Consider the following 27983-nt stretch of genomic DNA (forward strand, 5'->3'; position numbering starts at 1 on the left):
TGTCATGAAGATTAAGTGTTTTCTTATTCATGTACTTATCTTCTGTACTGACTTCTCCTCAGTTTTTGTGCCTGCTGTTCTTAGCTTTACCCTGAGAAACTATTTCCCTCTTCTGCAAATGGAATTAAAGAGTTAATATTTTAAAAAGGAGGTATTGCACAAATGTACAAATACATTGTATACTACTTTTGATGTTTGTAATGTTTTTCTCCTTCCACTTTGAATTTACCTGTTTCACACTCTCAATCTTCTTGGTATTCCTAATTCTCCATTTCTTGATGCATTAACTCAAATTTTAAGTTTTGTGTGAAAATAAGCTTTTGAATTTTGCATGGAAAAAGATATTAAGATTGTAACTTGTGAAGGGGTTGCAGGTTTTTGTACTTAAAAAGGATCTCCATTGAGTGATACTTCTGTACCATAGTGTCTGGTAGCCTTACTGTGTGAGCTTTTTCATGTTAGAAAAGGCACACTTGTTGCTATAGGTAATGGAAAAAACAAATAATTTATTATCATAGAATAACCAGGTTGGAAGAGACCCACCGGATCATCGAGTCCAACCATTCCTATCAAACACTAACCCATGTCCCTTAGCACCTCATCTACCCGTGCCTTAAACACCTCCAGGGAAGGGGACTCAACCCCCTCCCTGGGCAGCCTGTTCCAGTGCCCTTTTGGGTAGCAACTCTTCAGATAAGGAAGAGAAGTAAGTGTAGTTTTTACTTGAAATGCATGTTAAGTTGTGTTTTTTAAAAAATATTACACAGGCACATTTATTATTATGCTACAAGTAGCGAAAACTATAATTGTAGGGTTAATATGTTGTTTTCACTGTTGTGCAAGTGACAGACTGTAAATATGTATGGAACTGTCTCTTTGAGTAGCTAAATGTAATGGGTATATGGAACTCATCTTAAATATTATTCTTGCCTCAAGCAGACTGAGGAAACAGATGAGATCTCGATGATTAAAGAGGGAAGGGGGAAGCATTTAGCTTCAAGGGAAGAGCTTTGGCAGAAACTTGTCTCATCGGATGTGTCATGCTGTTGCTGGGTGATGTTTTTTCGTTTGCTGGAAGTGTGATTATGTTTGGTTACCCCTTATGTAATATTCACGTGTGAGTTGCGGTAAAACAAATATCTTTTTTCTTTGTCCCACCATATAAAACCATTTTAAACTTGTATCTGTTAAGTAATATTTTATGTTATCTTAAATCTCAGCACCTTTTCAAGTCTCTGTTGGGTGATAGAATCCTTTTTTTCTGTAAGGACGTTCCTAGCTTGTTTGTATGTGGAAACAACAAAACGATTGTTTTCCACTAAATAGGCTGAAAAGACAGTTAAAAAGGTGTGATTAGTTTTTCTGGTGTTTCCAGGTAGAGCAAGTTTATGGTTACCCAAGTTCTGTTCTAGAACTGATCTTTGGTATCCAAGCTACTTGTGCTGAGCAGGCAGCCATTGTAAGTGTTGCTTTTAATTGTCGTTTTTAATTTTCAGGAAGCAGATTTTTTTTTTTCTTTTTTAAACATGCCCCCTTTTTCTGCTTGGCATTTTAAATCCTTTTTCATTCACTCTGTTCCGTGACAACCGCTGTATTTGCTTATTGTAGCAAATGACAAGCCAAGTAGTTTTCTTTTTCTGAAAACTATAAACAGAACCACTCACAGAACTGTTGTGTTTTAAAATCGTGAGTTGATTTCCTTTACTGTTAAGTCTCTCAAAAAGCTATGGGAGTAACTTAATTTAAAATCCTCATCAGGCCAAAACTTTGAAATTGGTGGATTTATTTTGTTTCTTCTTAACCTCTTTTTTTTTTTGTTTTGAGGAGGGACAGGAAAAGCTGTAGTAACTTCAGGCTTACTGCTGCACAAAACACTTGTTTGTGTCCTACATATTTGCAAATTCAGTTATTTGCAATATTATTTCTCTTTAAGTGTTTGGAATACAGTCAAGTCACTTTATAAATATATCTTTAATCACTTAACTGACTAAATACAGACATATATGTTAAACCATAATATTCTAGAATTATTCTGGTTTTGGTTTTGCATTGTTACGGGTCTTTAATTGCTACCTTGTTATTGTCAGGGTTAGCTGCTTTAGCTGTGTACTTAGAAGCTTCTTATAGGACATTGATAAGACTGGTTTTGATTTTGCACTTAATAGGAAACATCTGAATGGTAGATTTTCCTCCCAAGTTACTCAAATGTATTAAAGAAGGGGAAGTAGTGTATTGGTGTGGTGCTGAATTGAGGGGGGTGTCAGAAAGATGTTTCAGCCTTTCTTTTACTACCTGTATCTGTACTGAATGAGAAAGGGAAGACAAAAGGCCCCATGTTCTCCTTATGGACAGTAGTAATTTAAAATGTAAAGACAGGTTGGGGAATGATGCATGGAGAGTCTTTTAAGGGTATAAGAATTGCACAGTGACAAAATTCTTGAAGGAAATTATTGCAGAAAGTCGCATGAAAATGTTGCCTCCTTTCTGATTTTCTGCACTGTATATTGCACAAGGAACAGGCCGCTTTGTTTTGACAATTTTGTGCTCACAACATGAGGACAAACATATGCATGTCCCTTTGACTTTTGTTTGAAGAATGTCAGAGGGGATAAAGGGTTTTTTTAATTGTTTTGAGTGTTCTTTTTGGTACAGACCTTTAGCTGTGTTCTGGTTTAAGGTCCTGTTTCAAAGCATGGCATGTTGATTATTTCGAACAAAAAAGGGGTTAGTGTCTATTCTAGAAAACGCTGTTCCCTAAGGTAACAAAAACAGACAGTAAAATATACACAGAATTGTAAACCAAACATTATTTCCCACCCTCCCTTCCATACAGAATGAGAATGTATGCAGTGTGGTTTGGAATTTATTTCGTAGTTACCGTAGCTGCTTTTCTGCTGAGAATTGACCAATTTTAGACTTTTTTTATTGTCTCCTGAGACCTACAAATGCATAGTTTCAGGTATCCATACTCTGAAAAATAAGTATGTTATTCATTTTCTTTCTGACCAGTTTGAGGTGGGGAGGGCTGTTTCTGTGAATCTTTTGAGTTGCAGACTAACTGCCTAACTAAGGCAACGATGTGGTGATGGTGTCTTCCTTTCTGTGCTGCCTCTGATAGTTCTGTGGCAGGCCAGTTCAGAGAGCTGATGCAGAAAAGGATTGATGGCTTTTTTAGAGAAAAAAAATAGTCCCTGAACTAGGTTGCTTTGGGTTCAGATGACTAGTCTAGGTGCAGCAAGGGCAACTAGTAGGACTGTATAGGCCTTTATAAAGTATGGGCAGTAGAACTGCATGTTTCAGAGACAACAATGTCTGTTATAACCATAAGCCTTTATTGCATTGTTTTTGAATGGTAATTATTTGCAGAAGCAATATGTTAATGTTAGGACCAGGAACTTATCAAAAGTTCATACGTGCCTAACCAAAGAGCAAGATGAGGGAGTCCTGTAACTTTTCCCTCTCTTAACTATTCTCAGTTAACCTAATTTATTGTAGTTAGTAACTTTTTGGTGGCTGTCTTTTTCAGCTCATGCAGCCTCTTTCAACTCTTATAGCCATTCCGCATCCACAGCGCCCCTTTGGTAAGGAGCTCCACAGTGTAACTGCACACTCTGTGAATGTCCCAGTTTAGCAGGTGACAGCTGAAGGGGCACTAATTTCTCCCCTTCTTCCTCTACTCCAAATTGTGAAGGGGAATCAGGTAAGGTAAAATAGACCTAAAGGCTGAAACAGAAAACTGATATAAAATATTTAAAACCCAAAGTCTATAAATACTCAGACAGTCATGGAATGCACACTACCAGCAGTGGTTACTAGAAGACACATGCCTAAGCACAGCCACCCCAGTCAGTGAGGATGTCACAGTCCTTGCGGAGAGGTTGTGAAAATCGGAACTGGACTTGGCACAGCAGCCAGACTTGAAGCAGGGCAGCCATCGAGAAGGGCCATCCCAAGGGAGTTTCTCACTTGCATAAGGAGCATGACATTTATGGTGTGAAATACATTCTTTGGTCAGTTTAGGTCAACTGTCCAATCCTTTTTACAGTTCTTTACAGTTATCACTTTATGCTACCAGGAGAAAATACCAAAACACTGCCATCAGGAAATGTTGTCTCGTTGCTTGAAATAATTTATGAATGTATCTACACTGTACCTCTCAGGTCAAAATGTTATGAAACACTGTGGTGAGAACTACCTTTGTTTGAATATTTGGAGGCTATACGCACTAAAGGACCTTGGATCCATCTACTGTGTTTCTCCTAATGCTTTTGTGTTTTCCTGTACAAGGGATCTTGTTAAAAGTATTTCAGAGAACTCTGTAGGTGTGTGAGGCGGTACTATTTTATGAAGCGTTTATGTTCCACGTTAGAGCATTTATCTACAAGTCTGCTAATTCTCTTCCAGTTGACCTAGATATTTGCTGCATTAAGCTAACAAATTTTCAAAGAGTAATTATTAAAATAGATTTGGTGGAAAGTAAGAATCTACTTACAAATCGATCTCGGCTGTTGATGAGGAGAAATAGTTGCTGGTCCCTTTGTAAGTAACTGCTTTGCTTTGGAGCAGCTATAACCAAACTGACAGAAATGGAGACACTGTCCATCTTGCAGAGCCTTGAACAAAGTTAGGCATGCAACTTTGAAAATAGAAATGTAGGCCCCTTAACCTGCCTTCTAAGTGCTTTCTTTAGTTCATGGGAAATCAGACCAATCTGTGAGATTCACAGGCTTTTAAATTGAAAAAAATCCTGAACAGAGATGTATCTGTTTTTTTGTTCAGTCTGTGCTTTGTTGGTCAGCCTGGCTTTTGATGTGGATATACAGGTATAACTAGGATTGGCACTTCGTTAACATTCTTGAAGCCAGTTACTTGTGTCTTCTGTATGGTCAAGTGCTTTACCTTCCTTTCTACGACATGGCTGATGGCATTGTGTTTCTCAACCTGCTTCTCATTTTGTCAGCATGTAGGAGGTCTCAGGCTTACTTAGCTGGAGGAGAGTGCCCTAAGCTCTGAAGTGCAGCTAATCCACTCCTGCTATTATTGAAACTGTGCTGTTATGATGAAAAAAATATAAAGCAAGAGTAAGTGAGCCTGACTGTAGTGCAGTGAGATGCCACGTGCAAGAGCATAGAAGAAACAGTTTTCAGTCGCTGCGTAGAGTACTGTATATGAGTCACATCTTAGCTGTTCATTAAAGGAGAAGAGACAAGCCAAAGCCCTTGGCCTTCTGCTTGCTGGGTCACTGTAGCATAACGACTGGTCTATTACAGAATTGGTGGGTGCCTTTACTGATGTCTGTTCTGTTACGTTGCCTTGTGCTGAACTCAGTGCTGTGTTTTATACATGGAGTGCTCTACAAGGATGGAGCCTTTCAAGGGACTTGTATAGAAATACCAGGTGGTCCTGGGTTATTGAGCCTCCCAATGTGGGCATAGTGCCAGAAGTTTGCATTTATTAATAGAAACAAGATTGACAAGGTGACCAAGGAAGGATTTATCTCCATTTTCTTCATGAAAACACTTTTTTCATCTTCATATTTCCCTATAAATAGTAATGCAGTTCCAATCAGAGCATAACTAGTCTTACCTCCATCGTATGGATAAAAAAGTCTATATTTACTTTCTGATAAGAAGAGGTGACTGGTATATTTGTGCCTTTATGTCAGCAGAGAAAAGCAGAAATAGTGCACTCTACTCAATCCCTTCATTGAAAGTTTTAGAATGGAATATCTGAGTATTGTTATAGACTCTCTAACTTGTATCCTCTTGTGAAATGGAAACCTGTGTTTTAATGCAGAGTGTAGTATCTACTGTGATTCTGTGTAAGAAGAAATTATTTCCTGCCTTAGCCTCTGAAAAAGAATAGTTTAAGGTCCTTTATAATTTATAATGTAGGTCAGTTTTTTCGATTACACACCCTACACCTGAGGGAGAAGGAGGGGAGGTAAAGCAGGTACAATACTAAATACTTAGTATTTCTGACTAAAGAGAATGTTTTCCCTTGTAATATATATTTAAATGTTTTTATCATTAGGTTGTTGAAGACTATGCTGGAAGGTGGCAAGTTCCTCTGCCTCAGCTTCAGGTGCTTCAGACGGCGCTCTGTTGTTTCACATCTGCCTGTGAATCATTCCCAGCTGAATGTGAGCATGTACAATACGTATTGAGTAGCCTAGCTTTGTAAGTACATCTTATTTATTTTATTACTTTATGTGTAAATGTGTTACTTTTATAATAGCAATAGGGTCTCAGAGATCCTCAGAGCTTTTTAGAGTAATTTTACCAGGTGACGTAGATACATGGAACCAAGAATTGTTAACTGAGGGTACAAAACCTAGAATTCAGTCTTTTTATGTCATCTGAATCTTCAAGTCAGGCATTACAATGTTGTCACATGTTTTCCTGCAAAATAAATAATCTAAAGAAATAAGTGATAACTATATAGACTTTTTGGAATAGTCTTATTTTGAAGTATTTGAAGACTGATCTTTGACAGTACATGATTGTAATATCTAAAGTTTTTACCGTTCTGCCTCTAGTGATGTAATAAGTGAAGTATTTAAGATAAATTTCTTGTAGTGTTTAAGAAATTAGTCAATTTTAAAATGGATTTTTATGTCTGAGTCATCAGAAAGCTGACTTGTTAAACAGTTAACTGAGAAAATGTCATATTCAACTTTACTACAGAATGTTGCATCATAAATCTTTCTATAATCTTGATGCTTCTTGATGCATTGGTGGTTTTCCCATACGAAGACTGAAAGTGTCAGGGTAATGATCAGTAGATAAGTAAAAGCAATTTTTTTCATGTTCTAAAAACCTGCTTTTCGCATTTCAAAACCTTAGTGTGGAATGGAATAAAAAAAAAGTCTTTAAGTGAGTTAGATATACTGAGCTGAGATGCAATATACTTTATTTTCTCTCAGCCTATGGGGATGAACATCTAAAAGATAGCTTTATAGTATGGTTTGAGTAAACTGGATTCATTTGTCCAGCTGGTTAAATGGCTTTCTTGTTGAACAGTGCTTTTGAATGCAGTTTGGTATCTCAGTTCAGAATTTTACGTGTAAGCGTCTTATTCCTGCTTCATGTAGTCATCAGAAGTGAATGCTCTCCTAGTCATCCTCTTTTAGTTTACCCGGTCAGGACAACTGGGTTGCTTATCCTTTCCATCATTGTTGAGCTGTTGGTACTAATTACATAGGAGTCAAGGCTTTATTCTGTACTCTGATAGAATATAGGCTGTCTTTAAGTGTTGGAGAAACTTCACCAAAGAGATTTATTCTTGTGTGTGTGACATGGGACTACTTGTGGAATCATAAGACCAAGGTTTTTAAAACTGGAATCCTTAGATATCAAAGAATGACCAGCAATTGCGTCAAACCATGGTTACCCTGGGTTGTTTTTTCACTAATTTTTAGGAAAATCATGATGTTTGTATACTTGTATATGTCAAAGCGTGGGAGGAGAAAAGGTAGAAATGCAGGTATTTATTGTATGTAAGGTGGTCCCTTCTTGATAATCTAGAATTGGTCGCTGAGTTCCTGTCTGCTCTAGTTTTGCATGGGATACCATAAAGTGATCCTGAGACTTGGTAGTTACAGTTACCTGGGAAACCTTGCATGAGTCTCTCTTGAAAATTTGGTGTATATCAAGTCTTCAGTTCTTGGAGAGCAAAAATCTGCTTAACTATTTTCATATTCAAGTAAGATTTCCTTAGTAACCAGACGATAAACTATTAACAGTAATGACTGTTGCATTTCTTATACTTATTAGCCTTGCTATTCATCACAAGTGAACCAGTATTACCATTAATATCAGGATTTTAATAATGTTGCCAGCATACTAGTGTTGTTAGGCAATCTTCTGATGTCTGTAATATCAAAGTAGTGATATGATAGATTCAGAAACACCATCATTATAAGTGGATGGGTTTAAATAGGGATGTGCAGTGCTGCAAATTGGTTTAAGATAACAGGGCCAAGCTGGAATTGACTATAGTAATTTTAACTGAATGGAGACTGGTGATGAGGAAATATAAAGTAATCTATCAAGATATAAATATTAGTCTGATAAGCTTGGAGCAGATGTGGTGATAGGGAAGAAAACTGTAGTGTACACTTGTTCACTGTTAACCAAAAAAAGAATCTGGAAATTAAGATCCTATTTTCTTTAAAACAGTCAAAGCAAATAAAAATCAATGCATGCGTCATTTGCTATAACTAGTTGATGCCTTAAATAAGTTCCAACTTGACTGCCTTTTAGACCATGACATGACTCATGTCTGACCTTTCCTGAGAGTCAAGAATGCTCCAAAATTTTGTTTATCAACATGAAATGAAATAATGTTTTCCAGAACAAAGTACTTACTTGGGTACTGGTTGTTTTTTTTAATGCCGTATTTGAGTTGAGATTCAAGTACCTAACATGGAGAAAAATTTTGTCATTGAACATAATGGATGTGTATCTTAAATTTTTTAGGTCTGTTTTTGGCATAGCTTATGGCTGGTTAGGAAAAAAATTACTGCAGCATAATCTGAAGGAAATCTAATTTTTTATTATTTTTGTTATTTCTGTACAAAGCTGCATTTTGCTTACATGAATGTTAAGATCTTTTAATGCACTGTATTTCTGAAAATGTTATATAGAGGAAAAAAAATGCCTTAAGTTCCCGTTTTACTATGCTTTTAATTAACTTTAATAAACATTTTTGTTAGGAATGCTTTGGCTGTTAACTTCAAATACATTTAAATGTAATTAGATTTAAATTTGTGGATGACTGCAGTGAATTGAGTTATTCTGCAAGGCGTTCCTTGTCCAGCTGTTCATGAAAATCTGCCTTTTGTTTTAAGAGCTGTTGCAACAAAAGACTAAATGCTGTAGTCAAAGGATTTGCTGTCAGCAAGATCTTCACTCAAAAACCTGTAGGTTGGAAGAGTGCTGGAACCTCTTTCAGGAATTATCTTCCACCTTCTCCCTCTCTGCCTCCTTATTGGCCCAGTTCATTTGGAAAATGTCTAGAATAGTCTTAAGGAAAATTATTCCTATTTTCTTCTGTTACAAGACCGAAGCCTCTTCAGTCATATTTCTAAAATTCCCTTGATACGCAGTTTATCTTTCAGTACTGTCTTTCCCTCTGAGAGTCATGTAGTTATTGCCTGCTGCTCATGACTTTCTCAAGCAGCAGCTGCAGATTACATTAGTTCAAGACTTGGTTTATTACCTTTTCCAAAGAGAAATTAAATTTCTCAGTCTTAAAGCAGAGCAGTAGCGGGGGCACTGGAGTTGCCTGCAGATCCAGGATATCCAACTGCCTAGTTTTTGAATGAATTGCCTGTATTCCAAGTATTATTCTGGAAGTATGCTTCTATAAGCAAAGACTTAAATTGACTTGAGCTCTGGAAATCTTCCTTTTAACAGCCTCTCCTATACTGTTATTGGGATTATTTGTCTCAGTCACTGTATTTAAAATTAAATAAATAAATAAATAAAGCTATTGTAAGATGATGGAAAACACGGAGGCCACAGGTCAGTTTGAATCTAGGTTTTCATATAAAGACTTCAGGGGGTACTGTGGTGTGGCAGGCCTAAATGGAACAAAATGTTTTAAGTAGAAAGTGCTTATCATACGTGAAATCATGAATTGTTGGGAATCTGCATTGACATGAAGTTTCCATTCCTTGAATGTAACTTCTTCTACACTGTGCATGCTATAGTAACTTTACAGTTGTCCTCTTTCTTCCTGAAAATTGCTGTATAACTGACCAACATTTCTGCTTTTGGTGAAGGTTCAGTTCTGTAATGGTGAATGAGGAGACACAGTATTGAGGACATAGGAGTTCTTGAGGGAGATGATCAGGCAGGTTCTGTGATCTAAATGTCCTGAACTTATGAAAAGGGTGCAGCAGAAGGAGTTTTAAATCGTGCTTAAGTATAATCTGTTTGATTTGATCTCGTTAGCTTATCTATAGCTGTATTGTATTTGGGACTCGATGCCTTCTGAAAAATGCTTGCAGTGTGTGTGTAAGTAACTGATGAAATCCAAGACAAAACATCAGACCAATGTAAAGGTTTTGAAATATGAGTTATGTTTAGAGTGTGGGCATTAGCTGAACTTTTTAGATTGACTCTGGCATGAGCACTAGTCTAGAACTTATGAAAGTCCTAATTTCAATTTTTGTCCTGTGAAAACTAAGACTTGTGGTAGTTTCATTTTTTGAATGAATGTTTTTAGTTTGGTTGACTTGTCACCACTTCTGTTTTTTAGGAGTTTTTTTGAATTGCTGCTGTTCTTTGGAAAGGATGAGTTCTATGAAGATCCTTTGAAAGATATTTTAGGTTCAATCCAGGTAGTGTTGCCTACTTTATATAAACTTTTAGTATTATTTTAGTACATGTAAAGACAGGTTTTGTGGATATGTAAATATGTAACCTGGAGAAAACATGCCATTATAGTGAGAGGAGGTAGTTGCTTTACTTACATTTAAAACCAAAGGGTGTAGGGGGGAAGGGGATGGATATTTAAAGGAAAAGCCATTTATTCTAATGTTTATCGTTAGCATTGCTATTTGAATCTACTTGGAGTAAGCAAAATGCGCTCCTCTTTGTTATACCAGTATTGTTAAAGACTTACTTTATATGTAGCCTGTATAGTAGAGGGAAGCTTTGCTTCATTATAACGAATTAAAACTTAATGTCATCCAGTGTTGCATACCAGTTCACGACATGAAACCTTAAGGTTCCCGCTGTGGTTTTAAACAGTAAGATTGAAATTGAAGCTCTGTTTTAGTCAGCTCTTTGAGTCTGCATAAACTCTCATTGTTTGAGGCTGGTGTGCTTATGACACAGCACAAGGCACGAGCACAGTCAGTCATAACCTGACTGGGACAAGGTTTTGTCTGGCTATATAAAACTGCATAAGATAAATCATCCTGGATTAAAAAAAAACAAACTTACCATTTTTGCCAGTTAGGTCTTTTTGATCTGAACTGATTTCAGAGTTGAATTCACTGCATGGGAACACAACCACTTGTGCCACCATAGAATGAAAACCAGGGTTGCTTCTTCTGTTAATACTGAGAACAGAATTGTAGTTTGAAAAATAGCTGTCTCTGTTATTTTTATGTTGAAACCTGTTTGTTACTGCTGCTACAAATTAATGTGTCAGCACTATTTACCTTAATCATCAAATCCAGCAGCACTTACATGCTTAATTAGAATTGGTGGAATAATGGGGTCAAGGAGTGGCTCAGGAATGGGTAGGGTCTCTTGCGTGAGAGTAATTGGAGATTTTTTGCAGTCCTGCAATGAGTGCTTTTCGAAAACAGTCTTATTAGTTGCCATGACTTTTAAACAATGAATACATTGAATATGCCTCTACATCATTTTCTAGAGAAATAATTTCTGAATCAGTTGTGTATTCAAAATGGTCGTGAAAACCATTGTGATGGTTACTTAATGATTTTTTACCATCACACATTTATCTGAATATAAAATAAAAATATTTAGTTGAAACTAAACGAATTCACAGTAAAGAAGCATAAGTGAAGAAGTTAATTGTATGTGCATAGAAGCCATTCTTCAGCTACAACTTTTTGTTTCAAAATTAGATACCCTTTTCTTGTGATGAAAATTCAAATGTTGATTAATGTTGACACTTTTACCAGCAAGTAACAAGGGAGAGTGTTGAACTTGGCATATGTGAAAATCATGGATGGCTAAAACATTCTGGATTATTTTAGGCAAGCAGAATTTGTTATGTAGAGATTTGGAGAAAAATTATTGCTTGAGGGCTGGTGACTCACATGGCTTAATTTGTTTTTTCCCTTGTAGAATCTGGACACTGTCACTGGATCACAAATCCAGCATCAGCGTGTCTAAATCTGTACATTGTTATGCAAATGACAAGCTCTTGCTGCATGCCTGTAGAAAACATGAGCATTCTGTCTTCCATAGTTCTGTATTATTGTTTTCAGAGAACATAAATTGTTGCTTTAGGGCTTTGTGTAGGCTCAAACAATAAATGACTTTGTAGTTTGAATTGTTGACTGAGGAAATATTTAAATATGCATAGTTTTTTCCTGTCTCTTAACTTTTGAATTGTCTAACTTTAGATGATTTTTTTCTTTTTCTAATAGTTTTTCTTTTTACATGTAGGAATGTCAGAACCTTCTAAGTAAATACAGAAATATGAACCTGGAACTAGTAACCCGTATCATCAGAGATGGTGGACCATGGGAGGATCCAGTATTACAAGCAATTCTTAAAGCAAAACCCGTATCACAGGAATTAGGTATATCATGTACCACGTTAATTTTTTAGAGTACTGAAAAATGTGTTAAGTAATGCTTTTTTTAATATTAGGGTCAGGTGTTGACAGCAAGTGTTGCACACAATTTAACTGTTTTTCTGTAGTAAAATGTGCTGATGCTCTTCTTTAATAAAACTAATTTTTTCTTGCTAGTGGTTTAAGTCTGCTTTTGTAGTGTAGAGATGAGATTATTCAGATAAGAGACTACTAAGCGGTTTACTTATAAAATGAATTTACTGAACTCAGGTGTTCAACTCCTGAAAGAGCATGGAGAGTGACTTGACTTCACTTAAGCTACTGAAGTAACATGATTAGGGAGGACCTGATCTGCATTTTTGTCTCATGGTGCTCTGACTTGTTTGATTTTCATTTCAAATTGTAAATACTCATGCTTGTGACTTTTCTTGGTTCTGTTTAGAACGAGGGCTGTGACTACACCTGATAGATGCTTTCTGTTTATGTGTATGTAATTCCTAGAGCTGGGAGTAGGAAAAAGATTTCTGTTCAGGTGCAAAGTAAACCTGCAATTTTGATGGCAAGTAGAAACAAACATTACCAGAATGTTAATGGAAGTTCGTATCCAGTCTACAGTAAAATCTTTACTAACAGCTTAGGCGATATATTTGCTGGTATCTCTTAAAAGTCTTTCTATTTGATAGTGGTCGAAAATACTAGTATTTCTCCAGTTACTATGGTGTAATGCACAATTCAAATTCATTACTGTGTTTATGATAATGTGTTGGTTCTTTAGCGAGAGGTAGAGGACTATAAAGTTTGAACAGCTCAGAGAGCTGCCCCCGTTGCCAGGGACAGTATTTGATAGAATAGTAACACAATTGATTAGGTAGTCTTTGTTGTTTTTTCTCTTGGAAAGCAGGCACTCAAGCAACATGGTTTACCCATGACTTTTATTCAATATCTGATAAACTTCTAGACAAAGACCTACAGAAACAAAATGAGAAGAAATAATCCTGTTGTTCTGTATCTTGTGACGAACTTGAGAAGTTTTGGTGGTTATGATCTGAAGTTAGGCTTCAGTCTTGATCTCTCTCAAAGAATTAGTTTAGTCCTTTCCCTTAGTTATTCCCTTGAACATCATAAAGTCTCTAAATGACAGGTAACAATTTGAGGATTTTTACTTAGTTTTAACCTGGCAGAGTAGAAATGAGTCTGCCTGTTGTCACTACGTGATCATTTTGCTTCCTTTTGTTGCAGGCCACTTCTCCTTCCCCTCTACTGAGGTATTCTTCCTCCTTTTATCTTTCCGTGTCCTGCACGCACATACCCTTGATGCATCTCATTTGTGGTGACCAATATTTTATTTTAGATAATATCTTCTGGAGCTTTTTCTTTCTTGCCTCACTTCCTCTAAAATCTGATGCTTGTGAAGTCTTACACAAAGCAAACTTTATGTGCTGCTTTATAGGCTGGCAGTGTTTGGTGTGTATCTTGAAATTTAGCCATATAGTTCCTCAGGGATCATAAATGAGGAAAACTGCCAATTTTTGCTGAGTCACCAACCATTACTTGCAAAAGTCAGTTTGATAAATATGCTCTGTGTGAACTACATAATCCTGTCTTGGATTCATTAATTACTTGGAGGAGCTTAGGCCAAGACAAACCAAGCTGGGTCTGTCTTTACGTGAGTTTAGTGTGCTCCAAGATGTTGCAGTCTGTTTTGAGAGGGCTGGAAAGGAAAGCAATCTTTGGATTTAAAGAAAAATAGTAGTATTGAAATATAGAAGCAATAAACTTTTAGTAGTTAGAAAGAATAAGACAGCATACTGTGAACATCTACAACAATATTGTAGACAGAGGTACACTGAGATGTAAGCAGTTAATTGGTGTCTAAGCTGATGGTTGGCATCTGTCACTAAAACAAAGCAGTGCGCATGCTGCCTGGACAAGAACAGATGTTGTGTTCTCCAAGCCATTTTTAATGTATTCCAGACTTGGCTAAATGCTTCTGTAGTTAGTTGTCTTGAAGCATTCTGCTACAGGGAGGGAGCACAATCCTGCCAGTGGTGTAGTTGGAACTCGCAGTCTATTTAAAAAAGTCTTGGAGGGTCTAGGAAACCTCTGTCCCTGGGCACTTGTGCTGTCAATGTTCAAGGGTGTAGGAGACCCTCTTCCCTGGGAACTTGTACTGTCAGAAGTGGGATTCTTATTTATGGAGCAGAGGGGCATACTGACCTAAGAGTTCACTACACAGAAAGTGGGAATGGTATAATAAGTTAACCTGTGTTGTGGAAGAGGAAATATGTAAGAGGACAATCAGGCCATATTGTCCAATGCATTACATAAACATTGGCACACCATTAGCACCTCACAGTGTGCATTTACTTAACAAGATGCAAACAATTCTCAAAATAAAAGCAGCAATACTGCATTTTGCATCCTTGTGTGATATGTTAACTTTTAAGAGAAGCTAGGATCTCTGATCTTTCATAAGAGACCTACTGTCTTTCATAACAGAGACATTACCTTTTTTGTAATTTCCTAATTACTTAAATGTTAAGTATTTTGAGTATCTCACTTGAAACCATTCTGTTCAAATGTTAGTTTTAATCACAGAATCACAGAATAACCAGGTTGGAAGAGACCCACCGGATCACCGAGTCCAACCGTTCCTACCAAACACTAAACCATATCCCTCAGCACCTCGTCCACCCGTGCCTTAAACACCTCCAGGGAAGGTGACTCAACCACCTCCCTGGGCAGCCTGTTCCAGTGCCCAATGACCCTTTCTGTAAAGAATTTTTTCCTAACGTCCAGCCTAAACCTCCCCTGGCGGAGCTTGAGGCCATTCCCTCTTGTCCTGTCCCCTGTCACTTGGGAGAAGAGGCCAGCACCCTCCTCTCTACAACGTCCTTTCAGGTAGTTGTAGAGAGCAATGAGGTCACCCCTCAGCCTCCTCTTCTCCAGGCTAAACAACCCCAGCTCTCTCAGCCGCTCCTCATAAGGCCTGTTCTCCAGCCCTTTCACCAGCCTCGTTGCTCTTCTCTGTACTCTCTCCAGAGCCTCAACATCCTTCTTGTGGTGAGGGGCCCAGAACTGAACACAGTATTCGAGGAGCGGTCTCACCAGTGCCGAGTCCAGAGGGAGGATAACCTCCCTGGACCTGCTGGTCACGCCGTTTCTGATACAAGCCAAGATGCCATTGGCCTTCTTGGCCACCTGGGCACACTGCTGGCTCATATTCAGTCGGCTGTCAACCAACACCCCCAGGTCCCTCTCCTCCAGGCAGCTTTCTAGACAGACTTCTCCCAGTCTGTAGCACTGCATAGGGTTGTTGTGCCCCAAGTGCAGGACCCGGCATTTGGCCTTGTTAAACCTCATGCCGTTGGACTCAGCCCAGCGGTCCAGCCTGTTCAGATCCCTTTGCAGAGCCTCCCGACCCTCCAGCAGATCAACACTTCCACCCAGCTTAGTGTCGTCCGCAAACTTGCTAAGGGTGCACTCGATGCCTTCATCCAGGTCATTGATGAAGACATTGAACAGGGCTGGACCCAGCACTGAGCCCTGGGGAACCCCACTTGTCGCTGGCCTCCAGCTGGATTTCACACCATTTCCCACCACTCTCTGGGCCCGGCCATCCAACCAGTTTTCCACCCAGCAGAGTGTGCGCCTGTCCAGGCCAGAGGTGACAGTTTCTCAAGCAGAATCCTGTGAGAAACTGTGTCAAAGGCTTTGCTGAAGTCCAGGAAGACCACATCCACAGCCTTTCCCTCATCCAGTAGCCGGGTCACTTTGTCATAGAAGGCGATCAGGTTAGTCTGGCAAGACCTGCCTTTTGTGAACCCATGTTGACTGGGCCTGATCACCCGGTTCTCTTGCATGTGCTTCATGATAGCACTCAAGATCACCTGTTCCATGACTTTCCCTGGCACTGAGGTCAGACTGACAGGCCTGGAGTTTTTTAATCTTAGCCTTTAGGTCTGAAAATTTCCAGAAGTCGGGGCCTAGATTTTAAAGGTATTTCAGGATTTAGAATGGTGCATAGTAGCACTTTTAGATGAAGTGTATTTTCCATTTCTCCAAGCTAAGTTAAGGTGTTCAAAGCTACTTAAAGGAACAGTATGTGAATTGCATTAAACTTTTTCACCACTCTGACCTCTTTCATTTTAATGGGTGATGAGTATCCCAGTTGTTTAAATATTTATAATTATAGCGTTGGAAGTGATGTCGACTCTATATGTCCGACAATCACCTGGATTCCAAGTTCTAAGAAAGGAGGGAGCTTTCTTTCTTGAAAATGCTCATATCTGCTTTTGTATAGTGTGTATTTTACTAATCCTTTGCAACACCTTGTGTTGATTAGAAACAAACTGCTGAATTAGATTACTGTAAAGTAACAATTTGTTTCCAAGTAGAAAGACAGGTTCTTGATGGTATTTAATTTAATATGATAGCTTCTTTAGCAGACCCTTTTTTATAGCATTTGTTGACGTTGCACTATTAAAAACAACATTACATTTAAATATATTTGTTGTTTGGACTTCATATTCTAATTGCCTTTAAATCTTTCTTTTCTGTACAGTTAATAAATATTTAAGCTCTGAAAATCCACTGTTCTTTGAACTACGTGCCAGATACCTTATTGCCTGTGAACGCATCCCTGAGGCAATGGCTCTTATCAAATCTTGCATAAATCATCCAGATATCAGTAAAGATCTGTATTTCCATCAAGCTCTTTTCACCTGTCTTTATATGTCACCATTAGAAGATCAGCTATTCCAGGAGGTATTGTTTGTCAGTATACATTTTTTTTAATGAAGTGGTACATTATACTTACTGTGTACAAGTTGTCAAGAGGAACATATGGAACTCTGGTTTTGTAGAACCAAATGTCATAAAATCAGATGACTGCACCAGTGTTTAACTTAGTGCTGGCTTGCATTTTGAAAGGTTAAATGTTAAGCACCTACAAATCTTGTTGACCTAAATGGAATTTTTTGGTCAAGTTTACTTGTAGATATATTCCCCAAATAACTTGAGAAATTAATATTTTGTAATTTCAGTATGTTGGCTATTTTAGTATTCATTATTTTAGCAAAAGCACTTGAGCCTAATTGATGTCAGTCCAGTGTTTTGTATGTTATATGGTTTTGTTAGTGTTGAAGGTTGTTTTTTAATGATGCCTCAGTGTGTAAAATGACACTAGCTGTATGTGGCCTTACTTTTACCACTGATAGCACTTATTAGGTAACAATTGTTTTCTTAACCTTGTTTTAAGAACAAGCTGCCATTGTGCAAAAAAGTGGTTTTGTGTAATCTTAATTTCCAGACAATTATTGATTGTCATTACTCAGAAATATGGAAGAGCTCTAAATATCTCAAAAAATTCTATTCACAGACGTACACAAAAAGTGTTCCATAGTTGTCCTATGTTAATAGCAATCCCTGAAATTTTCAGTAGCTTCTTTAATATAGCAAGGTCTGATAGGTTTTTTATTTCATGCTAGCAAATTTATCTAAATTGATTTTATTTTAATTGTATAGCACTTGTTGAGGACTGATTGCAAGAGTGGAATTGAGATCATCTGCAACACTGAAAAAGAAGGGAAGACTACCTTAGCCTTACAGCTATGTGAATCGTTCCTAGTCCCACAGCTTCAAAATGGGGACATGTATTGTATATGGTAAATACTTTATTTTTGGTGAAGCAGCTTAGCAGATAATAAATGCTTATTGCCAAAATGAAACACGCATAACTTTGAGATACAGCTGGAGTTTAAAATACCAGTCTAACATGATCTGTAAACATTCCTAGTTATATCTGTTCCGCCTGTTGCCTTTTTACACACCATCATGTTCAGTGGTAGGCTATATAGTACATAACACTTATTAACTGTTTCAAAGTATCAGAAAGGTGAGCCTTCGTAGTTGAGGCTCTAAATACCTAAAAATATGACATTTATTATTAGCAATGTGTAACAATATACAGTCTGACTCTCTGGCAATGCAGATATTTTGCTGTTATGCTCATTAAATGACACTGCTTTTAATAACAGAACTGTAGAATGTCACCCATGTGTCTTAAAAGAGAATGTGGTTCTGAAAATGTGCTATGAATTATGCAAACTTCTACTTCATAAACAGAGCCGTAACATAAATGATGGTCCTCTAGAAAACATTTGAGAGAGAATGTTACATGCACGCTGAATTGGCTTGATAGTTGGACACTTTTATGGCTAAGAAGCGTTTCTAAAGACCTATAGAAACAAATTCCATTATTCTGAGGAGTGAAAGATGACTAGGCAAGATAATGCTTTTATTTAGCCTGTATAAGTTTTGTACCTAAAGTAACATCTGCATTCCTTGATAAAGTATGCTTAATTTGTTTGATTATGAAGTTGAAGGAAAAAGGGTTAAAGATTTGATTTTTTTTTCGTGTCAATATAGATTACATTGCTAATCTGCATAACTAATTTTAATTGAATTTAGAATCTATATAGGATTTGCTTGTTCCCACGTTTCAGAGAATTGAAAAATGTCTCCTTTCTTTTTTCTTGAGGAAGTAGTGAAGGTCAGACATGAAAATACTTGGTTTATTAATAACATTTTTCCTTAATGATTGGATAAGTAAATTATTATGTTGAATAAAAACCTGTTGAATTATGACTGACATACATTTATGGTACAACATATTGGCAATACCTAGTGGCATTTTTCAGTCTGTTTAGAAGAAGATGGGCATGACTGTCCCCATAGGGCAGATTAAGAAGTTTAACCAAAAAAGGTACATAGTTTGTGTGAGCCCAGTGACCAACTTTGGAACGGAATCTAGCTTTGATTCCAAATGCTACATTTCCTGACTTATGCGTATCAGTTACATTGCTAGTGCTTTCTGGTTTGGGGCTTCAGTCTTTTTAAAAATATTAAATTAAATTTAATTTTTATACCTTTTGCTGTATTAACATATTAACCTTGCTCTTACCCAACTGATCATCAAATCTTGCATCTTCCATTTTGAACATTGCTGTTCAAAACAAGATGCCTATCCTTATATTCTGGCAAACTGGATGTCAAACATGAAATTCCAAAAGAGACTAATGTTTCATATCTGTTTAATAAAGAAACCGGTTTGACATCTTAGTATTTTAATCTTATGTTCAGAATATAAAACTTGTGGATCTTTGAAAGGATTTAGAGCAGTTATGTCTGTGCAGCTAGAATAGCTATTTTGGTTTTTTACAGAGTCTGAGCCTTAACAATTGTGTAACCAGCAAGAGAAATCTGTATAATGCTTAATAGATAATGTAAACTGGAACAAAGCTTGTGAGGGCATGACTATACTGTCATTCAGATTTTTGAAGTAGGAGCCCACATTGTGTTTTCTTACCTAGGGAAGATTTTAGTGACTTCAGCACAGCTTAAATCATCTTGCCTTGTCCAGAATTGAGGACCTTGCAGATCCTGCAAAGATCTACCATCCAACACGACTAGCAAAGATAAGATCAGAATAGATTAGAAAGGTGTAAATAGCAAGTAGTTGCTATTGCTTAATGTGAAGCAGCCTATATGAAATCTTCACACTGAAACCGTTAGCTCTCCTATTAAGTCTGAGGAAGATGGACTTCAGGCAGCTCTGTCACAAAGCTCTTGCTGTTCTCATTGCCAGTAAGAAGGAATTCTAGATTTAGATGATCTGCATTATTTTTCTTAAGTGAAAGCCCAGTTATTAAGCACAGAGCAAGCTGTGTGTGGTCTTACTAGAAATTTTTGTGTACAAGATACTGGTAAGGGATCAGTCCCTGATGATGTGATTAATGACTTTCTAATATCAAAAAAGAGATGTCTCTTTAGGAAGACAGGCAAATTTTGATGGAACAAGTATAGTAGAATGGCTTGCTTTCTCTGCCAGGAAATTTCTAAATGCTGTTTTGGCTGTTTTCAAATGGTTCCTGTGCAGTAAATTCAGTAAGTCAGGGATTTTTTTCCTGTATGTTCAGTCAGCCTTTGGCCATTTAGTAAATGTTTGGTGAAGCGTACTCTCTGTACCCCAGGAAAGATAGCCTTTCTACTTGTCAATAGTAGCAAAGGGTTTAGACCTAGCTAAGGTAGGACACGCTTAACCATTCTCTTACGTTGCTGATGGAGGCACTCAGTGGTGTGGTTTTTTGTGGGGGGTTGACACGCTGGAATACCTGGTTGCCTCTGATAAAGAGGTACGGAGTTCTGTGATCCCACAGTAACAATTTAAATTTCCCCAACTTGTGTCCACAATAAACACAGACCTCAGTCTGGACTAAGTTCTACTAGCCAAGAAGTAAATGTCATTTAAGTGCTATACTAGTATGCCATAATAACAGAGCAAATAGAAACTCCTCCTGCCTACATTATCTCAAGTTTATCATCTGTGTTGGGGTCAGTGACACAGAATCTTAAGTGCTGCTGATTTCAGTTGGTATCCAGAGCATTTAAGTGGCTGAAATGGAGTCAATCAGCTCTTCAAGAATGCTTTAATCCCTAATGATTATCAAAATCGGAAATGAGCTTGAGAAGCCTTCATCTACATGGAGGTGTAAGACTAAAATATTTCACATCAGAATCTAGTCAAATGGTAGTTAAACTGATTTAGTAGCTTGTTTTTTACCAACGGAGCTGCTTCTGCTTTTAGTTTTCTCCATTACTTTTTTGGCTCTTTTCTTGTGCCAGCTGTCACACTTGTTTGAACACATGGCAAGCCACTTCAACCTCTAATCTCTCATAATAATATGAGTTTTCTCAAATTCAATGTGATTACTATTGAAATGGCTTGCTCTGAAGTAATGTGAGATGAAGTAGAAAATAAGTTGGTTTTTTTAACTGCTTAATATTTAACAGCAAAAATGTTCCTTCTTCTGTACTTCAGATTGAGACTTTTACTGAACTGTTATGAATGGTTTGGTGTGCAAAGACACTAGTTAGCATCAGGCATGTGCATGAAGTTTGCAAAGACTTTCAAGTATGCAGATTTCTAGCCTGGTGAAGGCAGAGGTGAACAGTTTGTATCTTTAGAAAACATGTCAAACTAATTTTTTTGTGGGCAGAGCTGCTTGTAGAACTCCTTTTTCACGCTTTCCTCTATGTAAGCTGGATGTTTCAACTTCAGTTTTCTTGGGCTCTTAACGAAAGAAAAAGTCAAGCTCGCTTGTCTAGCTCTTAACATGTCAAGCAGAATTGTAGAGTTGTCCTAAATTTAGAAGTGAAGTTGATGTTTTGTTATAGATAGTTCTGTCACTTCCCTTCATGCAGGCACTGACCTCACTAGACAAGCTTAATTTTGTCTGATATGTACCTGGCACATACTAGGGACTCTGGAAGATCAGCCAAATGTTATGTTAGTAACTGAGTTTGTGCTTTCTGAGGGAGGAGGCTAGTGGAATAAAAAGGTGCCTTCCTTCTGAAAATGGAAGCCGATTGGTCCCCTGTTTTCATTATAGTGTTATGGTAGGAATTCTACCTAGTCCTAGCTATATGTACTTCTCTGTAAAATCTTCATGCTGGCAAATCTTAAAACGAAAACTTGCTTTTCCAAGTCTCTGAGTTGAATTGCATAGAACTTATAGGTTAACTTCAATTAGCTATATTTTGTAGACTAAACTCGTCAATACCTGTGTAGGAGTTCTGTTAGCAGTCTGTTTTTCTGTTACCTGGTATCAGTCAGAAATGTTATTTGACTGAAGATCCTAGAGATATCTGAATAGCTTTAAAGCCTGATGCTTTAATGTAACCTCTATTGGCTAGAAAGACCAGTGATGACAGCAGTAAAAAAAGGAAATTCTATTACACACAGAACTGGAGAACATCAATATTTCCTATCAATCGATCATATAAGAAGCTAGCTTTCTACAACGCTCCCATTTTCCATATTCCAGGCACTTTCCTGAGGAATTCCTCATCCTTGCACTAGAAGTAATTTAATCTCAAGAGCACACAGAGCTTTCCGTTCAGTGTAACATTTATTGCCTGGGTAGGTGCTGTAGCATCAGATTTTATTATGCAGTTTTCTATACTAAGCTGAATACATTAATATCGACTATTTAATTGGCTCAGTGATAGGAGATACTCTGAATGCTTTAATGAAGTAATTGAGTTGCATTTTCTGTTATGCACATTGGGTACTATTGTGGTGTTACATATATTGGTATTATGCCTTCAAATGTTATTTTAGTTGCAGAATGTACAATGTTCTTAGTAATGCATCATGCTTAGTGATAGAGTTCTAAAACTCAGTCTAATCAAAATATTTTGTTCTGTACTTATAGGGAGCTGATCTTCATTTGGAGTAAACTGCAGCTTAAATCTAACCCATCAAAGCAAGTATTTGTTGACCAATGCTACCAACTTTTAAGAATTGCTACAAATATCAGAGTAATTTTCCCATTCATGAAAGTCATTAAGGATGAAGTAAGTTTTGTTTGTTTTACCCCACCCCACCATTATTTTTATAAACAGTTAGAGAAGTGATGTTTTTATTGTGTAATGGACACTTTCGGCAAGAAGTGAAGAGGGGATAGGCAAAGACACCATATGAACTTAAAGGTTTTGTCAAGTTCCGGAATGTGCTTCAATGTTCAAGTTTTTTTTTTAATTAGTTAACTGAATTATCAGTTTTTGTTTGTCTGCAGCAGGTTTGAGCAATGCCATCCTCTATAAATAAATGGGGAAATTATTATAAATACGTGGAGTAAATGTGAAAAGAGCATAATTTACTTTTGTTTTAGCCTGGCTAACCCTTGTTAATTTCTGAATTCTTTCACTGGTTCTAAGCAAATCTGAAGTGCTTAGTGTAATGTAAAGTAAAAGCTAGACTAAGATAAGAGAAGATATAATTTTGCTTCAGAAAAGTGCGCTGTTTTGTGCTTCAGATGTTAGTCTTACACCATTCTCTACAAACATCTGCAAAAGAGTTGATGTGCAATGCTTCACACAGGAGTGCAAGTTGTTTCCAAAGAAATGGTGGGTTTTATCATTAACCTGGCTGACCAGAGCTCCTTCATATTCTATGCCCTAAATTAATTATAAATTACTGGTGCTGCTGTACAGTTCTAAATGCAATGATGTGCTGCTGTTCAAGATTTTTATCTCAGTATGTATTCTTAAGTACTTGTGGTGATGTGAATAACTTGTATTTGCATCTGAATGATCGTATTTTTTTTATTAACCCACTACTTATGGAGCTTAGTATGTAACTTTTAATATCCATTTAAATATAGATAGGCATTACTGATTTCTAAACTCCCTGAAACTCTTCTCACTACATCAGCATGTTTCTGATATCCCTCCAAACTACATATTCAGGGCAGGGCAGGAATTCTTATTGGAAGGATAGTTTGTCAATTCTGAAAAGTCAAGTCGTTAAGAAAGCATCGCCATGAGTTGTTGTTTCACTAGTGGCCATTGTTTAAAATGGAAGGCAGTATTTTATAGCACGTATTTTAATGCAATGCAAATAAAATTAATTGGGATGAGGACAAAATATAGAGTAACTGTCCAATTATAATGCAAAACAGCCTAGGTAATGAAGGTGCAGATGGAAGATACTGCTAGGTCAGGTATGATTTGCAGCAGTCTTGTTTTATATGCCCAAATCATTACCTTTAACTATAGAACTGCACGTGGCAAAAATATCTGAAGCTTTGTTGATGGTAGCTGTATGGCTTATGGTGCAAACCAGATGTTATTTTTGAGCATATCTGTATTTTAGTTTTGTTTGAACATTGTTTTACAATGTACATACCTTTAAGTGAAGTTAACTAACAGGATGCTTTCTGAACTCATAACTGTTTAAGTAGCTGAATATAAATGGGATGTTGATGTTTGTGCATTGTTTATATTCTTTTCCTTGTAGGTCTGATATAAAAAAAATAAAATAATTACTTCCAGGCTCTAGAATTCTGTGAGCCCATAAGGAAAATACCATTATGCGTTATTTGTACTTATGTATATTGTAATTTCCTTTCTGTAGGTTGGTGAAGATGGTCTTCAGATATGTGTTGAGATATGTGGATGTGCCCTACAGTTGGATCTCCGTGAAGATCCCAACATGAAAAGTCTTATTTATAAAGCAATTGCACATTTTCTGCCAAATGACTTGGAGATCCTCAGAATTTGTGCTCTTTCAATCTTTTTTCTTGAGCGCCCCTTGGAATCTTACTACACTGTTGAATATTTATATAAATGTGCTGATGAAGAATACAATGAATGCACTAGTTCTGTTCAAAACCGTGTACGTTTTGAATTGCTTCCAATTTTGAAAAAAGGTTTGTCTTTTGATCCTGAGTTTTGGAATTTCTTGATGATCAAGCAGAATTGTTTAGCATTATTGGGCGATAAAGCCTTCACTGGCTTAAGTGAAAGTGCACCGGAAAACTCTGCTGCAAATACAGAGAAGATAACAGAGTATAGGACTCTCAGTGAGGAACGTGTCTGCTTAACAGATGTAAGCAATGGGGAGCTTGACCCTGAAGATCACTCTGAAGCCCAGTCCAAAGGTAATGCCAAAAAGAACCATGAAGCTCTTGAGGCATCTAAAATGTTAGATCAAACTGAACCAATACACCGCTGTGTAATATGCAACAAAGAATTTCTTGGTGGTCACATTGTGAAACATGCACAAGCTCACCAAAAAAAGGGCAGTTTTTCCTGTGTACTGTGCACCAGAAAGTTCAGGCAAAAAGGACTTATGCTGAAGCACTTAAGGAATCATGTCAGGAAGATAGAAAGGCAACATCTTGCTGCAGTTCTTGAGTCTAGTCAGCAGGCTCCAGCTCCTAATGAACTAGAGTGTTCTGATATTTCTCTGTCTCTTGAAAATGGGAATTCTGATGGTTCCAAAGATAATGAACCAGAGACTGCAATAGCTCCAAGTGCTGACCTTGTGGTCCAGGTGGAGGAGGAGAATGTAGAACAGGTATTTGATGTGGTGGAAAACCGTCTAAGTGACCAGGATGATGATGCTACTGAGAATAGTAGTGACAGCTGTTTTAATAATGTTCCTGATACTCTAAGTACAGGAAGTTTGCCCGAAGATGATGAGAGCTCTAGTAAAGAATCGCCTATTCTGCACAAAGTGAATGGATCTTTTTGTCCTCAAAAAGACATTGACGCTACGGATGAAGAAGGAAGCTTTAAGTGCCCTGCTAGCGGTTGTGCTAGAGTGTTTAAAAAGATAAGATTTCTCAATAAACATGCAAGAAAAGCTCATCCGACTGACTTGAAGGTGCAGCAGCATATAATGAAATGGAATAAAGGAAAATGTCGGTTCTGCCAGAGAAAATTTGCTGATTCCCAACACTTTATAGACCACCTGAAGAGACATGTGTATCCAAATGTTTACTTTTGTTTACACTTTAATTGTAATCAGAGATTTAAGCTGTCAACTGAGCTTGCAGAACATACAAAAAGTCATAGTGTTTTTAAGGCTCAGTGCAATTTTGCAGAGTGCTGTGAGCTATTTGAGGAGCTCCCTTTGCTGTATGAACATGAGGCTCAGCATTATTTAAATAAAACATCAGAATGTTCAGAAGGTGCGAGTGAAAAAGATTCTTCAGATGATCCTTCAGAACTCTGTAGTTACCAAGATGATGAATCTATTAATGAAAAAGAAACTGTAGATTTACCAGTTCCAACATGGAAATCAAGAAAGGATTCTACAGAACCAAAGACATATATTCAAACTGGTGAGAAGAAACCAAATAATGGAATTCACAATGGAAATGAAAGTTCATCTGAGGGTAGTGCTACAGTTTTAAGTTTGATAGACCAAAAGACACCTGTGTTACAGCCAAATTCTGAAAACTCTAATGTTGTTAGTGACCAACTGGTCAATGGGCACAGTGACCTAGATAAGACGTCATCAAAGTCATCAGAAATACCTTTGGACAGAGTGGCAGATGAAACAAGGACAGAAAATGGGTCAGTGTTACCGGCTTTACAGAACTGCCATGACGTACCACAAAATAATACTGCTGCCTCACATTTACCTTCTAAACCAAATCAGACAACAGAGACTACTTCATATGGTGTCAGCTTAACAAAACCGTATGTTAGACCATTGCCTCCAAGCTATCTTGATGAACGATACATTAGCATGCCAAAACGTAGAAAAATTTTGACTGATTAAGTAAATGCTGATTCTGAACAAGATAAACTTTGTAGCAAATCAACAGAAAGACTTAGATGTGGCAACTGCTTGACCATCTACTGTAATTCAGAAGCACTTGAGGCTCACCTTGCACAAAAGAAGTGTCAGACGCTCTTTGGATTCGATTCAGATGATGAAAGTAAGTTTTACAATCCTTTTGAGTTGATTTGTTTGGAGGTGAACACCAACTAGAAAATGATTTGTGAAAACGGGCCACCTAATGGAATAGATAAGACAGACACTACTTCTAAGCAACTGTCATGTGCCAGAATTTAGATAATTACAGTACAGTACTAAATTGGAAGTTCAAAGTGGATGTACTGTCTAGAATAAGAAAGAGATGGGGACAATTGGTAGGCAGCTCTAATGGAAAAGGCTTCTTATGGATCAGAAGAGGGAAACTTAATCTTTCCTTTAAAACTGAATGTGTTGAAAAACATAAGTGGTGTTCTAGATTAAATAGTGATTTTCATTGATTGGTCTTCATTTTGATCCCAATGCATTCTCTTTTACAGGTGCCTGATTCAATGTTGTGGGGAAAATGTATTGAATGAGGAGTGGTGTAAGAAAACACTACAAGAAGAAGCATCAGTTCGTTTCCCAGTTGGCCTTAATCATAAAGCAGTCTCAAATTACTAAAGAAAACCATGACCTTGATAAAGACAAAGCACATTTTCTAGACAAAACTCACAGAGGAATAAATAGGAGCTCTGCAGGTCTTGAGTCCAGAAAGGTTGCTACAAAATCCCCAAAGTACCAGTTATCCTAAAAGCCACGTTCATTCCAAACATGTGATAGAAGCTTAGCGGCACAGTCTTTCTAGCATGAAGGCTTGAAGAAAATAAGGCAGACGGTTGAGCAAGCAGAGAAGGCAAAGGTGTTAATTGCCTTATGGAAATTAAACCACCCAATTCTGAAACCTAGTTTAGATGGAAAATGTGGGGTTAAAGTATAGCTATCTACACAGCTGGGAAGGAATCATTCAAGAAGGTGTTATTATAATGTGGATAAAAAAATGTGTAGTGGAACCATGCATTCTTCTTTCAGAGTTTTAGTACGTGATTCCATTATCTGCTGAAAAAAACATAGAGCTCATTTAATAAACTTAGAATCCAAAAAGAGGAGTGTAGAAAGAAATCTTAAGATGGATGGAATGCTCAAATAGCCAAAACTTGAAGTATGGGGCATGCAAGGAAAAGTGAGTTGATGCAATATGAAGTGTGAAAGTTACATGCAATGGAAATCAAATGCATGCACATGAAGCCCTGTTCAAGGCTATAGTAAATGTGCGTGTTAAGTGTCCTGTAAAACATCGTTGTAGGTGCAGGAAGACTAACACAAGAAATACATGCATAATTGTGTGGCTGTTAGCAGAAGCAGACTGAAGCAAATACAGAATGTGAAGGGGGTTAAGCTTGCATTAACTGATTTCATGCAAGTAGAGGTCCTTCAGCTGTTGGCATGACTGAGAAGAACTTCAGATAGCTTCCCGTTTTAAAAAAAATAGTTTAGAAAAGGCAGACAAAAGCGGAGCACATGT

The 27983-nt window shown here is 37.3% G+C and overlaps 1 pseudogene; it reads left to right on the forward strand.

Moving 5' to 3' along the window:
- Positions 1 to 6062: 6062 nt before the first annotated feature.
- LOC138732419 (zinc finger protein 654-like) lies at positions 6063 to 27860 on the forward strand (annotated as a pseudogene).
- The last annotated feature ends 123 nt before the right edge of the window (positions 27861 to 27983 follow it).

The sequence above is a fragment of the Phaenicophaeus curvirostris genome, chromosome 31, assembly GCF_032191515.1.
Source record: "Phaenicophaeus curvirostris isolate KB17595 chromosome 31, BPBGC_Pcur_1.0, whole genome shotgun sequence".
Classification (NCBI taxonomy): Eukaryota; Metazoa; Chordata; class Aves; order Cuculiformes; family Cuculidae; genus Phaenicophaeus; species Phaenicophaeus curvirostris.